The 15,570-nt window shown below is 45.1% G+C and overlaps 1 protein-coding gene across 1 annotated transcript in view; it reads left to right on the forward strand.

Annotated features, from left to right (window-relative positions):
- fnbp1l (formin binding protein 1-like) overlaps positions 1 to 15,570 on the forward strand; it is a 67,207-nt gene that overhangs the window by 575 nt on the left and 51,062 nt on the right. The window lies entirely within an intron of this gene.

The raw sequence follows: 15,570 nt of genomic DNA on the forward strand, positions 1-15,570 counted from the left end.
TCGGCGGGGGGCTCGAAGCTGACCGGGGGGGTGGGGTGGGTGGGGGTGCCGCTTATCAGCGGCGGGATGCGGTACGCGTCCGCTGCCCGGCGGAACAACCGGAGCTTTGCGGTAGACCGCTTACCCCACCGGCTCCGCTGGTCGGTATTACGTCGGCGTTATTGTAAACTACTAATAAGACACGTTAGCCCCCTAGCTAACGGGTCCGACCCTTTAGCCGAGCGGCACACGCCGTACGAATCCCGCACCGGGCGAGAATCAATAACCGGTTACATTGTTATCGCTGATCTTTCTTTTGTCATAACTTCAAGGCAGCGGTGTCCAGCCCTGCCCCCGGAGAGCTACCCTCGCCCCGACCCCGGTTCTGATTCGATTAATCAGGGGTCAGTGGGTAATCGGTAGAGTCAGGTGTGTTAGATTACGGCCGGCGTGATAAACGGCAGGGGTGGTAGGGGTCCGGCGGCAGGGGCGGTAGGGTGGTAGGGGTCCGGCGGCAGGGGCGGTAGGGGCTGGGCGCCGCTGCTTTAACGTATGTGATCGTCTAGAATTTGGAACTCTGCTGAATCAGCCGACTCCTGCGTGACTCACGTCATTCATAACGCCTGCGATGTGGAGTCATATGCCGGACTCTTGTTTGCTCGGTAGAACGGATTTGGGGGCCGTCTGCTCTTTTGTCAAGTCCGTCTGGAGCCGGTGCGCGCGCGCGCGCGCGTGTTCCCTCCCCGTATCATCAGTTGGCAGGCTCCTTCCCGTCAAGGCGTTCATGTCGGGTGCTTCGTGTTGATCAAAACACAGTTTCCCCGCATTATGTAGCGACGTGTCTCCGATGGAAAACGTTGGGAATTATTGAATATTGGGCCCCCCGGACTTGGACGTCCACTGACGTTATAACGGTGAAGCGTAAATGTGGTGTTGTGGGGTGTTGGCCAGCCAGAGCTCTTGAGGGTTGGAGGTTGGATCCTCCGAAGGGGCTGCGTGGAAGAACTTGCACGTGTTTTTTGGGGGTCTGCATGAAAGCGTTTGGGATGCTGATAGTGGGGGGGGGGGGTTAGTTGTTTGGAGTAGAAATCCAAATGCGCTGCTTCGCTCTCAAGACTTAAGATCTACAGGAATAGGATGAATAGAGCCAGCAGGGTCTCTTAGTCAGGCCTGAGGACTACCTCTGGTTCCTGGGATGATTGAGAATGACCACTGATTTGGGCTGGGTATCAGCAGGTGCCTCCTTATTTGTTATTACAGCGATATTTCACTGCCAATTCGATTCATACTGTGATATTTATTTTTGATTTTTTCAAATGTGATGAGATTGATATTTTTTCTCATCCCCCTTTTACCTGCAGTAACACGAGAAAACTGCAATAATTCAAACAAAATGTACCACAGAATGCATTTATTTTAAGCTCCGTGTGTTACAAAGTCCTAAAAGATGAGCATGCACGAGTAACGCAGTCATTCAGATATGTAGAAATCATTACATCAGACCTCTTCACAACGCCTGTTCATTGTGCTTCAGGGGAACAGCTGTGACATTAAAATCATCACAGTTTAGTATTGCTTATTGCTGTGTTGAATGAACCCCACCCCACCCCCCACATCTACCACTCGCAGACCTCTCTATTGGCATATAATATTTAGCCTACTTCTTTCAATTACAAGCAGCCGTTGAATATCTTAATGTAATTATACTATAGACAAATCAGTAATTATCCCTGGTCAATGTAAAAAAAAGAAGAAGAGGCTTTTGTGTGTTTGTGAGTGTTTTCCTGTGACTGTGTGTGTCTGTGTATAGAGTATTAAGTATTTGGATAGTGTACTCGGTACTTCCCAGAGGCCGCCCCGTCGATTAGACAGACAGACCGGATATTGATCTGCGGCTCCAAGTCTGAGATGGAGAGTAGAGGGAACGGCAGAGCCCCAGACAGTAGACTTCAGTCATATTGTCAAAAACTTTGATTTCATTTTTACTTCTCTTAAAGCTCCTTCGCTGAAAAATCTGATTTCACTTCATGGTCCTTTTCTTGTCAGAGGGAAATTGGATAGAATATTTTGTTGCTTGGTGTCATTATCGTTCACTTCAGTTATCACTTACGAAGAAGTGCTGATATTAATACTGTGACATCCAGTTTTTTTTCCATTGAAACTAAGACAGTGTGAGACTTGAGCACAAGCAAGCCCACAATGCTCTCAGTAGGTCTCAGTAGGTCTGAAGACATCATGGAGAAAATATTTCCCATTTGGAATTTATCATCCCATGTGTTCAGCTCAGTGATTTTTTTTCAGGGTTGCTAACTGGTAAATATTCAGACTCTGCTAAAACTACCTGAATGACAGGCACCTTTTTAAAAATACGTTTGAGGAACCGCCAGTTGTAACACAGATTCAATGTCTACGTTTGGTCTTCATGCTTGCCAAAATGGGATTAGTGGCTCCAAGTGCCCCATGTGATTTTTTTTTTTGGATTTTTTTTTTTTAGTGAAATGAAAAAATAATGCAAGATAGCATTTTTTTTTTTTTTACTCGGTGCTATAACTATCCAAAGATGACCAATCAGTGGAAACTCATGAGTTAATCTTTCCAGCTGTTCATTACAACTGCTGTTTCTATGCAATATAATGCAGTGCTGCTTATTTGTGTTGGCTGGGTTTCCCAGCGAATTTTGGCCTTCCATTTGTGTTTTTGTCAGTGAAGTTACCATCCATCGGTCTTTCGGTCGTGATGTCACACGCCGCCATCTTCCAAGTAACATTAGTCATTGTTGTCAACTGTTAGCAGATTTGTCTTACTAACTATTAGTTTCTCAAATATTTTTTCAAATTAATGTTCAGATCACAGATTTTCTCAGGTAAGATTTTAGATATATTTTAAGGTAACCTTTTAGGTTAGATTGGATATATAGCTATATGTAAGATAGTGCATGCAGGCGAGATGGTTGGGCGTTCCTGTTTTGTGAAGAATTGCCAAAGCAAATTCCATGATCGCTCCGGTATTAAACTCGAGAATGGGTTACGCTTTTTTTCTTTCCCTTCTTGGAAGAGAAACGAAGGAAAGAACATAGAGGGCTTAACCAAGAGGCGCAGGACGGCCTGGGTTGCAGCAGTGAGACGCAAATCGATCACGTTCTTTAAACATCCCAGTGAGGTAAGGGTAAGGGTAAAGCCAAATGTAACGCTAATATATGGCAAAGTCGATGGCTAAAGTGCTAGCTAATTCGTAAACAATGCCCGCTGATCCTTGAAAGATGATGCCCGGCGTCATGTTGCCCTTGGAAACGGCCCAAGTCCGAAAGACCGATTTCAGGCTTGGCGTCTGGTGTCATCGCCTCAAGGGTTGGATGTTATGTCAAACACATCGTAAAGAAGACACTAGAGCAGAACAAGAACAGATATTTGTCCAATGTCAGACGTTGAAGATGTTGCTTGTGTAATTTCAGATACTTATTACATACACAAAAGCTTTCTCTTGGTTATTTAAGGGTTTTTGTTGCTCCGTGCTGATGGCATCGCCTAAAAAGATCTTTGATTTTCTAGTTTGGAGCTTCAGGTAGGACTAGTTCATGTTCACAAATATTTAGTGACCAGTCCAACATCCCAGGAACCATACACATCCAGTGGAATGTTTTTTTTCTTCTTCTTTATAGCGTATGGTCTCTTTTTACCTGTAGCTCACAGCATGTGGGTGTTTCCTGCCTAGTGGGATAGAACTAGCATGTTCTGCTTTGTATTTTGGCTGTAGCATGTGGCAGACATGTTGGCTGGACTCCAGGTCTTTGAGACTTTACAAAGCAAGCGAAGGACATCCTATTACTGAGCTGGCTTCCTTCCCTCTGACACACACACGCACACACACGTGTGGGTGTGTGCGCGTGTGGTTTTCATGCGAGTATGTGTGTGTGCTTAGGTGTTGCCATGCTGTGCCCTGGTCTGTCTCGCTGAGGTGATTTGGAGTCCAGCGGAGCTGGGGAGGACAGTCTGACTGAAGAGACAGAAAACAGGTCCTCTACTGACTGACCAAACAGAAAGAAAAGCAAGAGAGGGTTGGAGAGTGCAAGGGTAGAGGAAAGATGACAAAGATTTACCAACTGCTAAATTCCGGATTTGGGTTCCATGTTTGTCACGGCCTCAACCTTAATGTGGTTCACTCCTCAAGCAAAGTCGGAATCCTTACTGGGATAAAAAGAGCTGCCATTACATCAGCTGCATATTCTTACTTTTTCTTGGGGAATGCCAGTTATTTGATTGTGGTTGTGGCTTACCACTAGTTAATGATCACCGATAAAAGCACTCAGCCTACATTTGCCAGTATCCCTGCTGTCGCTGCGTTTGTAGTTGTTGTAGTTGTAGTTAGTGGAGGGGCAGTAGCCTGGCTCTTGGCAGGTGACAGCGGGTGTGAATGAAGTCACATTGAGGCAAAGGGCAGTGGCAGGGACGCAGCAAGCTGTTACTCAGTCTGGCCAAGCCTACTCTCTGAGCATAGCCAGGTCGCGCGTGTGTGTGTGTGTGTGTGTGCGTGTGTGTGTGCATGCGTACGTGTGTGCGGGCACTAGGGGAGGATGTCTTTGTTAATTAAGAATGTTGTGTTTACAATCCTCCCAGAGACAGGAAGTCTGAGGGAGGGTTTAGGGCAGTGTAGGTAGAGAAAGGACATTGAGAAAGAGATTTTGAGAGAAACGAGTGCACCGAAGAAGGGAGGGACAAAGGGAGGTGGCGTATTGATGAAGGTGGAGAGAGAAGAGGACAATTTGCTAGACAACAGGAGGCAGAAATGGGAGAGGATTTCATGTGAGGAGTCAGCAGGGGCATTGCACTTAAAGTATGATAAATGGTTTGGCATTGCCAAAAATCTATTTGAGTAAGTGCCAAGTAGCTCGTTTACTATTTAGGTCATTACTCATGTCACGCTGAAGACTATGCTGAGCTTATGCCAAATCTTGCTCTATGCAAAGCTTTACATTTGTAGTCGTTTGAACATTGCGGTATCCTTGTCTTCAAGAGTCAGTGGTTATGGTAATAGATGTTGGTGGCATAGACACTACCATTAATCGTGTTTTGCTTTGGGTGATGTATGGCTACATTGGTCCACCTCTAGTTAAAGAGGCTGAGGCTCAGTGTGCGGGGTGAGGTGTATACAGCATGCTGTCTGCTCTGCCTGCCGGGGACTGAAGTGCGGCTCTCGACCTTTGTTGTTTGATATCGTTCCCCCTTTCTCTCCCTTCCAAGAATTTGTTAAGTCAATTTCTGTCTGCTTGCACCTGTTAAGCTTTCTTTCCTTCTTTAATTGCATCCATCTTTGTATCCCTGCCTCCGTTGTCTTTCACTAATTTCCCCTCTATTCTCTTACTTTCAACAGTCTCTCTCTCGCTCTGTCTCTCTCTGTCTCTGTTGCACAGCTGCTGCCTTCCTACTCTTGGCGAGTCTTCAGAATGAGTCCCCACTCGTCCCGTCTTTTCCTCTCCCTTCTTCCTCTCTTCTCCTGCATCGTCCCTGGATGCAGTCACAGCTGGGGCCGCCCAACCAGCTGTTTGGCAGTCAAACTTCTAGATCAAACTAATGGTCAACTGACATTACACAGTAAAGACACAGTTTAGCCTAATTAGTCTAATTATCTCACCAATATGGAAGTGGTTTGCAGCAATTAAAAAATTAAAAGGATAGTGCACTAGTTTAACATTAAATTCTACTAAAATATAAAATTTACATGTTTGGGGGACATTTTTCGGGAGTGTTTTTTTTCCCCCTACTTGCCACTGTGGCCAGTAAATCCCAAACTTCACCAACCACTTTCCTACTTTTACCTGCCAACTAGATTCCTAGAATAGATTAGAACATTGAAAAAGGGCTCGTAGGGCACTCGAACCCGGCCATCACAGTGACTGGTAGCAAACTTGACAACCACAGAGAAGAACTGACCAGCATTTGTGTATTTGCTGGTAGTAATTTCCATCTTCGCTTATGTCATTGCTATCATTAGCATTAGCTTTTTTTCCAGGAGACAAGTGAGCCAAGATGGCCAAAACTTTTCTCAATGATGTCATCAAGAGAAAACGCCGGAAAATGCTTCTACTGAGACATCTAGTCTCAGTAGAAGCATTTTGGACATTTTGGGACAAGCAGCTTGGACATTGTTAGTGAATCTTGGATGGGTTTTTTTTATGGACGCCAGCATATACAGGTCCATACATGCGCATTAAGTCAGAAATTACAGCTTAGAATTATGACTTGGAATGCATTACCTTGCATACCCAAGGGAGAATTCAATGTTATTTACCACACTGTAATTGTATGCAGCATGTCACACAGCATCACTAAAACAATATTGACCACATAACACTTCAAGAGGCCATTTGGTGCAAAAATAAAACATTTTGAAAACAATTTCACTGGGCGTAACATGGAAGGCCACTGTGGTAGACATTTAAGGGAATAACTGGTCTACTGTAAGATTATCCTGTGCTACAAGTGCAGTTTCCATAGAGAGTGTGTTATTAGGAAATGGGCTTGGGCGCCATGATATCCAGTATTCATTCTACTTTCTAAAGGAATGTTCAATAACTTCATGCTGCTCGCCAGCAAATTAAGAGTCGGGCTCAAGACCAGTCAAGTATCCCTTATTTGGGCCAAGAAGTGATGCCTTCCTCTGCAAAATAATGGATAGTGAAAATGAACATTGTAGTACTATATGTAGGTCATTTGTTGGCCAGGTCATGAGGCTTTTACAAAGCAGATCTTCTGTATCATTAAAAGTTTGAATTGTGAAGATCAAGGTTAGATTTAGAATGTTTTCTGAAAGAAAACTGACATTTTTAGGTCTTAAGCAGAGGTTTTGGCTACTGTTGCTGGGCAAAAATGATTCTTTCTAGGAAGCAAAAGCTGACTCACTGCGGGATTAAGATAATTCCACACCCTTCCATGTCACAACTTCTCTTCACGCACAAGACCTTGACTTCAGTGGTGTCTGCCTGTAGTCAGTCAGTCTGTCTGTCATCTCTTTATTAGTCAGCTGCTTTATTGGACGGGATAAAAGTGCTGGCTTTAGGGTACATGGAAAGTTGGAAGATGTCAGAAATATTTCTGATGAAATTTACCCAGTTTACCAACCCAGTCATTATACTAAACCTCTGCTAGATAGTTGGCTGCTGGGGGTGCTGGGCCTGCTGCTATGAAATGCTTACAGAGAGTAACACTACCTTAATCTTCGCTCTTCTAGGCCAGCAATGAAAGGGATTATGTCATCGCTCTTTGTTAGCTAAATTGCTGAACTGCACCACCGTTAGCTTGACTGTAGATGTTGGGGTATAAACCACACATGTAGAAACCTTTTTTATTTTGCTTTTACTTGCAACAGTTTCCACCCTGTGCCTTGTTGAATTTTCAACAAATATTTGTCTTACAGCGGTGATACTCAACCATGTGCCATGGACAACCATGTGTATGCAGGTTTCCTTTCCAACCCAACACTACACCAGCTGATTTCACTTATCAACACATGTTCAAACAGACAGGAGAAGGCTAATCAGTCAAATCAGCCCGTGTCATGTTGGGTTGGAAAGAAAACCTGTGTACATATGACTTTCCATGGGACATGGTTGAATGTAACTGGTTTTCAGCACCAGCTTTGGGGTTGTGCTACAGGATCTGGACATCCTCCAGTTGATGTCCTTGCGCGACTGTGTACTAAACACTGGCCACTAAACCTGCTCTACTCGCCTATTCTGATGCTATCTGCTCTGTGGATGGGCACAACAGCAAATGTTGAACAACTAAATACCAAATAATACCAAATGACTAATAAACAAATACAACTGTAAATTTGAATGACTGGCTAACAGACAAACAGACCCTCCACCATATTCTAGACAGATTAGCAGACTGACAGGCAGATGTGCATGGTGGGATAAGACAGACAAATGTAGTCTTAGTCATTCAATCGATCCATCAGTCATCTGTTAGCAAGTTATTGTACAACAGTCTGTTTTTACATCTTTTGTTCTTAGAAGTCAAGTTCCATATTTGTTAAGCTGGTTCTTTGTCTTTCCACCGTGCAGAATTAAACTTCCCTTAAGCTTACCATTGTTGGAGTGTGGAGAATTGATCAGCCATGGCGTTCTGTATGGCTGCCTGTGTCAGTGTGTGGTAGGTTGTCTCTACAGCAGTGGGATGTTTTGCACAGAGGCCTGTCCCTTCCTCCTATCCTTAATCTCTTTCTCTCTCTCACTCGTTCTGTCTCTACCCCTCCCCACCCCCAGTACATTTATACAGCAGTGGTTCCCACCATCTACCGGGTTATTTGTGGGGCTGACGGGTCGGGAAGGCCAAGGGAGTTGTGTAGAGGATGGGAGAATGCACATGCAACACACACACACACACACACACACACACACACACAATCAATGTACTGATGCTTTTTTTTATCAGTTTTGGGGAATCTATATGTGCTGACTATATTATGGCCAGTTGCCAGTAAGTCTCTACGTATGGGAAACTCCGGAGTCTGTCAGGAATTTGCCCTGATTCACATGGCATAAATACCGGATCAGTGTATGTAGTGTATATACGTGACACAAGCAGAACTGGCCCCGGCCCCTCTCCCTTTGCCCTCCCCATGTTTACAGGCACAAAGATAATCAGAAACTGTCTACTATCCAAGTGGATTTGCAAATGCAGGGCACTGAAGACATGAAACAATGTAAATTATTCAATGTTACGCTTTATGATCAAGAATATTAAGGGATATTTACAGTAAGTGGGCAAGGGAGTAACATCATTTAGGGAAGAGTAGGTAGCCTATGTTGCATCCAAAACACAAGTTTTAGAAACAGGACAAAAACAATGGTGATCCCAGCAGCTAGAGTTTTCCCAGGCTGATTATTTGGCTGCTGAAGGTTCAGAGCCCTATAAAACCAGTGTGTGTTTGTGCGCTACTGTGATTTGTGTGTGTGTGTGTGTGTGTGTGTGTGTGTGTGTGTTTGCTGATCTGCATATTAACACCCTTTCTAGCTGTTCAGCATGGAGGGTTGCTGGTTACCCAGGCTACCTGTCACTTGTGTATGCCTGAACTGAAGTATGCAGCCTGCCTGGATACCCGCTTGTTACCCCAGACCATGATATGTCATGTAGTCCCCGTGTAGTATAGAAGTCAACAGTAAGCAGTGCCTTGCTCCTAAAAAGCGTTAAGCTTTAAATCGGGCTAAGACCAGAACTGGTCCCTAAGAAACCTTCCCCAACTTCACAAATCACGAGCCTATTCCTCTTAAAGTAATACACTCCAGAGTTAGTCACTCATCCCTGTCCACAGTTGTAAAGGTGCTGACAGCAGCAGTTGCAGAAGTACCTTGGGGGAGTTGTAGGCCTGCATAGTGCAACAAATAGAGCATTGCATAATCATTGTCAAGGTAAGGAGTTTAATTCCTAACCATACTAAATTTTAGATAAAGGTGTTCCCCAAATGCTACTTCCCCCGATGCAGTCGGAGGGTTTGCCAAAGATGTAACCTGATAGCAGCTATCAGCTTTGTTCCGTGAAGTTATTGGTTAACTACGTTATTTACTATCACATTTGTGGAAATAAGCCACTCTTGACTGGTTTACATTACTACTACTACTACTATTACCCCTTTTGGCTGCTCCCGTTGGAGGTGGCCATATCGGATTCCTCTTGGTTCTTAAACATGGATTTGATGAAGAATTCTTGCTTTATTTCAGTGGGCCCCTATAGTACATATCTATCCGTCCATCTGTTTTCCGAACCACTTATCCTGCTCTCAGGGTCGCGGGGATGCTGGAGCCTATCCCAGCAGTCATTGGGCGGCAGGCGGGGAGACACCCTGGACAGGCCGCCAGACTATCACAAGGCTGACATAAATACACACACCCACACACATTCATACCTAGGGACAATTTAGTACGGTCGATTCACCTGACCTACATGTATTTGGACTGTGGGAGGAAACCAGAGCACCCAGAGGAAACCCACACAGACACGGGGAGAACATGCAAACGCCACACAGGATGACCCGGGATGACCCCCCCCCAAGGTTGGGCGACCCCGGGGCTTGAACCCAGGACCTTCTTGCTGTGAGGCGACCACACTAACCACTGCGCCACCGTGCCGCCTAGTACATAGCTATTCACTGTCAAATATAGACTCAGACTGATTTATTTTGTCTATTTTGTTGTGTGGCCTAGAGTGGGAGTAAGTTCATATTAGACTTGGTCGCATCCATGCAAGGGTCCGCCTAAGAGACTGCACATCCACAGTCTGACAGGCGAAATGCTTTATTTGGTAGATTTTTTTTATTTATTTATTTATTTTTAGTTTGAGCGCTGCATGTTAAAAACTTTTTTCCCATATTTTCCATTCCATTGACTTGGGCGCTGTGCAAAAGTCGTATAATGGCAGGAAAAACATTGTTTTTTCTGTCCATGTGTGTCTATCTGTCTGCTGCTCATCTCACATACTACTGGGCCTGTCAGCCTAATAGTTTAGCCTAATAGTTTTTATGCACTGTTAAGACTATGATTTTTTTTTTTGAGATACTTTATTGATCCCCGTGGAGAAATTACACTCTGCATTTAGCCCATCCTAGCTGTGTAGCTAGGAGCAGTGGGCAGCCGCTGTGCAGCACCCGGGGACCAACTCCAGGTCGTCCTGCCATGCCTCGGTCAAGGGCACAGACAGGAGTATGAACCCTATCATGCATGTCTTCTTCATGGTGAGGGAAACCGGAGCACCCGGAGGAAACCCACCACAGACACGGGGAGAACATGCAAACTCCACACAGAGGATGACCTGGGATGACCCCCGAGGTTGGGCGACCCCGGGGTTTGAACCCAGGACCTTCTTGCGGTGAGGCGAGCACGCCAACCACTGCACCAACGTGCCGCCAATAACCAAGGACACCTTGTGGTTGCAGTGATTCAAAAGCTTTGAAAAACCTGTTTTATACCGCAGTTTGAGTGCCAAGTCCTCAGCTGGTTTTTCACCTAAGTGCGAGCACCGGAGAAGGGGAGAGGCGCAGGTAGTGCTTCCATACTTTCCCTTCTCTTGGTAGGCGAAAAAAGGGGTGGTTTTGTCGCCAAGTCCGAGCACCAGAGAAGGGGGAGATACACCTGGCGGGGATCTGCACTCTACTGAGTGCGCTCTTCTAGTTTCACCTGTAACCAGGGGCGGATCTACGGGGTGGCAAGGGGTGGCAGCTGCCACCTCTGGGACACAGTCTTGCCACCCCTGTTGCCACCCCATTTATAAATCAGATATGTTTTTAAAGTATATTTTATGTACGTGCATGGGGAAGGTCAATGAGAGCCGCACCAAACTCATCTCAAACAGAAGTCGCCGATTTAGAAGCCCCCTTCCCCCTCACAGGCGCGGCTCTACAGGGTGGCAAGGGGTGGCAGCTGCCACCTCTGGGACACAGTCTTGCCACCCCTTTGCCACCCCAGGAAAAAATCTAGATCCACCACTGCCTGTAACTAGGTGTTGGCCAGGTTTCCCTGGGAAGAGAGATTTTTAATCACAGGCGGACAGTTAAAAACATCCACTGTAGGGTTCATTCTCTTGGCCCGCCTGTTTGTCTTGTGTGGTCCGTCCGCTAGAGGGTCACATGATGCGGGGCCAAAGTCTCAACACGGCCTCTTAGTCACAGTCATTCATACACTACAGAGAATAAAAGGGGTATTTCAGGGAATGTAAAGATTTATATTTATCACTTTTAAGCCTTAATACAGTTTTCGGCTTTCGTAACATTTTCAAAGGACGTTCTACTGTATATAAGGAACAATTATTCAAACGAGAGGGGGCGTCCATAGGGTTGGTGGTTGTGTCAGGAAGGGCATCCGACGTAAAATTTTGCCAGATCATTATGCGGATTGACAAGTCCGCCATCGGTGTTGTGCCCTCACAGGGTGCAGATGGAAACTGTCGATTCCGCTGTGGCGACCCCTGGGAAACAGGGAATAATCCGAAAGGAGAAGAAGATTAAAACGAGAGGGGGAACTGTTATTTTCCACTGTTACAAAGAGAAATTTAAAGCATTGTTCCGCTGCACATATAACTACTTGAAGGGTGGAAAGAGTATAGATAGACTAGACGTGTTTAAAGGGCCATTCTGTTGAATAATCATGTTCTTAAGGCCATCACTGGATGTGGTCAAGTTGGACTTTCACAATATTGGACCACAGTAACCACATGTCCCCTTTGTTAGAGCATATTAGGCAACACTCTGAAGAGCATATAGGGAAGAGGTACGCTGTGTTGACAGGGCACAGTGGAGCAGCATTTTGTTGACTTGTGTTTGGAATATAGCCAATGATTGTTCATGTGTGCGTGTAATGTTATAGTCAAGTCAATCGTGTTTGTATAGCCCAATATAACAAATTACAAATTTGCTCCAGTGGCTGTACAGCAACACAACATCCTGCCCTTAGACCCCCCACATCGGATAAAGAACGACTCCCTAAAAAAAAAAAACCCTTTAACAGGGAGGAAAAAATAGGAAGAACCCTCAGGGAGAGCAACAGAGGGGGGCCCTCTCTCCCAGGACGGACAACGTGCAATGGAAGTTGTGTTTGCACAATTTGCACGATGCAACATTGAAAGAGGATAACGGAATTATAATGGAGTTATAAAATCTATTAAGAATATGATGAGCAGGATGCCAGGCAGTGTCCAGATGCCACCGGAACAGTCCCCAAGACACGTGACCGGCGTCACCGTGTCCAAAAAACAAAAGCAAAATTAGTCACACATCTTAGTGAGAGAAGGATATAACATTGAAACGGGATAACAAAATTATATGGCTTTATAAGATGTATATAAAAAGAGAATGTGAATATAATAATAATTAAGTAATATATAAATATGTATATGTATACATAATAATAGTGAATATAATATAGTAATGAAGAATATATGTTTGCAAATAATAAACGGCACCATTTACTTTTCTGTACAATTTTGCTGCTGTAACACACACACACGCACGCGTTCATGTGCACAGGCACAAAGAGCCTACATTTGCCCCCGCATGATATATGTTGACCCAGATTAGGGTATTTGAATCGGCTGTGTGATGAATTGGAGTTGTGGTTGTGACTTTTAGAGATGCACATGGGGTCTTTTGGTTGTGTAGTTGTTGTGCGTGCGCGCGTGTGCTAAACATTAAAGTGCAGGATGTGGCGATAACTATCTGGTAAGCAGTTCAACGACCTCTGTCATTTGACCCCCCGCCCCCCTCCTCCTCTCTCACGCACGCACACACACACACGCACATGCACTCACCAAATCAGGAAATTCTGTGGTGCTGAGGATAACCACCGGAACTGATTCTGCTGAAGTTCGTGTGTGTGTGTGTGTGTGTGTGTGTGTGTGTGTGTGTTAGGGCATTAGCGACTGCTCCTCAACTACCCCCACAAAGTAGTCGATTGATGGCGGGAGATGTACATTTAGTTCACCCAGCAACAATGATCATCTCTCAAAAAGGTCTCAAATACAACCAGTAAAGGGTTAAATAATGTGGGCGGGACCAGCAAAATAGCGAGCGTCCTCGATTGGCTCTGAGGGGACGTTTACAAATGAGCCGCGATCTGATTGGACTACATCCCCGGCAAGCCCTGCCTGAGCGGGAGACGCTGTTTGGCTGCGGTCGCTGCGTTGTTGCAGGTGTAATGGATGTCCAGTACGCTACAATATGCTTTTTGTCCTACATCATGTAAATCGGACGGTGCCAGCAGAAAGAAGCACTCAGATCTTTGTAATGTGGGGGATAGCAGATTAGCAGAGCGGCTGGCGTCTGATGAGGAATTTGATAACGTTGCTGATTAAGAGTCGCTTTCCGATTGAGGATAACGGTATGATTCAGGGCAGTGGTTCTCAACCTTTTTGGGGTCCTGGACCCCCCTGCGTATTTTTGATCTACCCTGAGGACCCCTCCACCTGATCTTGGGGGAGGGGGATTGCAATTTGATAGAAACAGTAGAAACTGCATTTTAAATTGCATTATAGCATTTATTCACTCTTTGGGGCAAAAATAAGAGCTTTCAGTTGTAACTTAGATATAGTTAACTAAACAGAATTCTTATGCAGTAACTTTCAGATATATGTAACAACACAGAATATGTATTCAGTAACTTTCAGATATATGTAACAAAACAGAATATGTATTCAGTAACTTTCAGATATATGTAACAAAACAGAATATGTATTCAGTAACTTTCAGATATATGTAACAAAACAGAATATGTATTCAGTAACTTTCAGATATATGTAACAAAACAGAATATGTATTCAGTAACTTTCAGATATATGTAACAACAGAATTTTTATGCAGTAACTTTTAACAATGCAAACGGGAGCGAGATCTCTTATTAAAATACAATAAATTACACTTGTGAAACAGATGTAATTAGAGAAAAAAGTCCTGTTACCCTTTATAGTTTAGGTAGATAAAGGTCTCAGTCACATTTGTGTAAAATAATCCTATTTCTATAAATGTCATAGGATCTTTTTTTTAAAGATATTTTATTTTCACGGACCCCTTGCAATTACACCACGGACCACTAGGGGTCCGCGGACCCCCGGTTGAGAAACACTGGTTTAGGGGTGAATCCCAATTCGTTTCTCAACCCTCAGTCTCACTAGCCCTCAAAACCAAGTGTCGAGGGTTATATCGCGACTTAGAAATGGGACGCCCCTTAGATGCAGTTACGTCATCAAAAGTCGTCCATTACCGTCGACATAAAATGACGCGGTGTTTCGGCAACGCGGCGGAACCGGCAACAGTGCCGTCTGCAGCCGAAGTGCTTCCTCTTGCGTGGGCTTGACTCGTAAATCCTTTTCATATCCGAGCAGTGTTTTGAGCCACACCGCCAGCTTGCGGTTTGTTTCCCACGTTGTAAGACACATTGCGAGAGGTGGGCGAGTGTAAATGGTTAGCGTGGGTATTAAACGCAGAAGTAGATTTAAAGGCTTTTAGGGGGACGCTGCGTGTTCAGCCGCCGTCGCTAAAGTCGCCATTTCACACGGTCACTCGTTAAACCGAAACAGGTGGCGGGATTCTTTTCTTCTCTAAACACATTTAACTCTGTTTATGTAACATGGCTTAACATAGAAAATGATTGTTCCAATTAAAGTCTTTGTTGGAACCAGGGATGTGTCAGTGTAACCGGTTTTTTTCTTGCCCGGTGCGGGATTCGATACGGGGTGTACTGCACCACAACGCGACATCACTAACCGCTCGGCTAAAGGGTCAGGCCTAGCTAACGGGTCTTATTAGTAGTTTACAGTCGTCACCCCGGAAGCGCGCCCTCGCGCTTTGTTATTCCCGCACTCCGAAGAGACTTCTGAGGATCTGCACACTTCCGGATCCCACCGCTGCCACCAATGTAACCGGTTATTTTCTTGCCCGGTGCGGGATTCGATACGGGGTGTACTGCACCACAAGGTGACGTCACTAACCGCTCGGCTAAAGGGTCAGACTCGTTAACTAGGGGCTAACGTGTCTGATTAGTAGTTTACAGTCGTCACCCTCTCCCGGAAGCGCGCCCTGGCGTTTTGTTCTTCCCGCGCTCCGAAGAGA

The sequence above is a fragment of the Lampris incognitus genome, chromosome 3, assembly GCF_029633865.1.
Source record: "Lampris incognitus isolate fLamInc1 chromosome 3, fLamInc1.hap2, whole genome shotgun sequence".
NCBI lineage: Eukaryota > Metazoa > Chordata > Actinopteri > Lampriformes > Lampridae > Lampris > Lampris incognitus.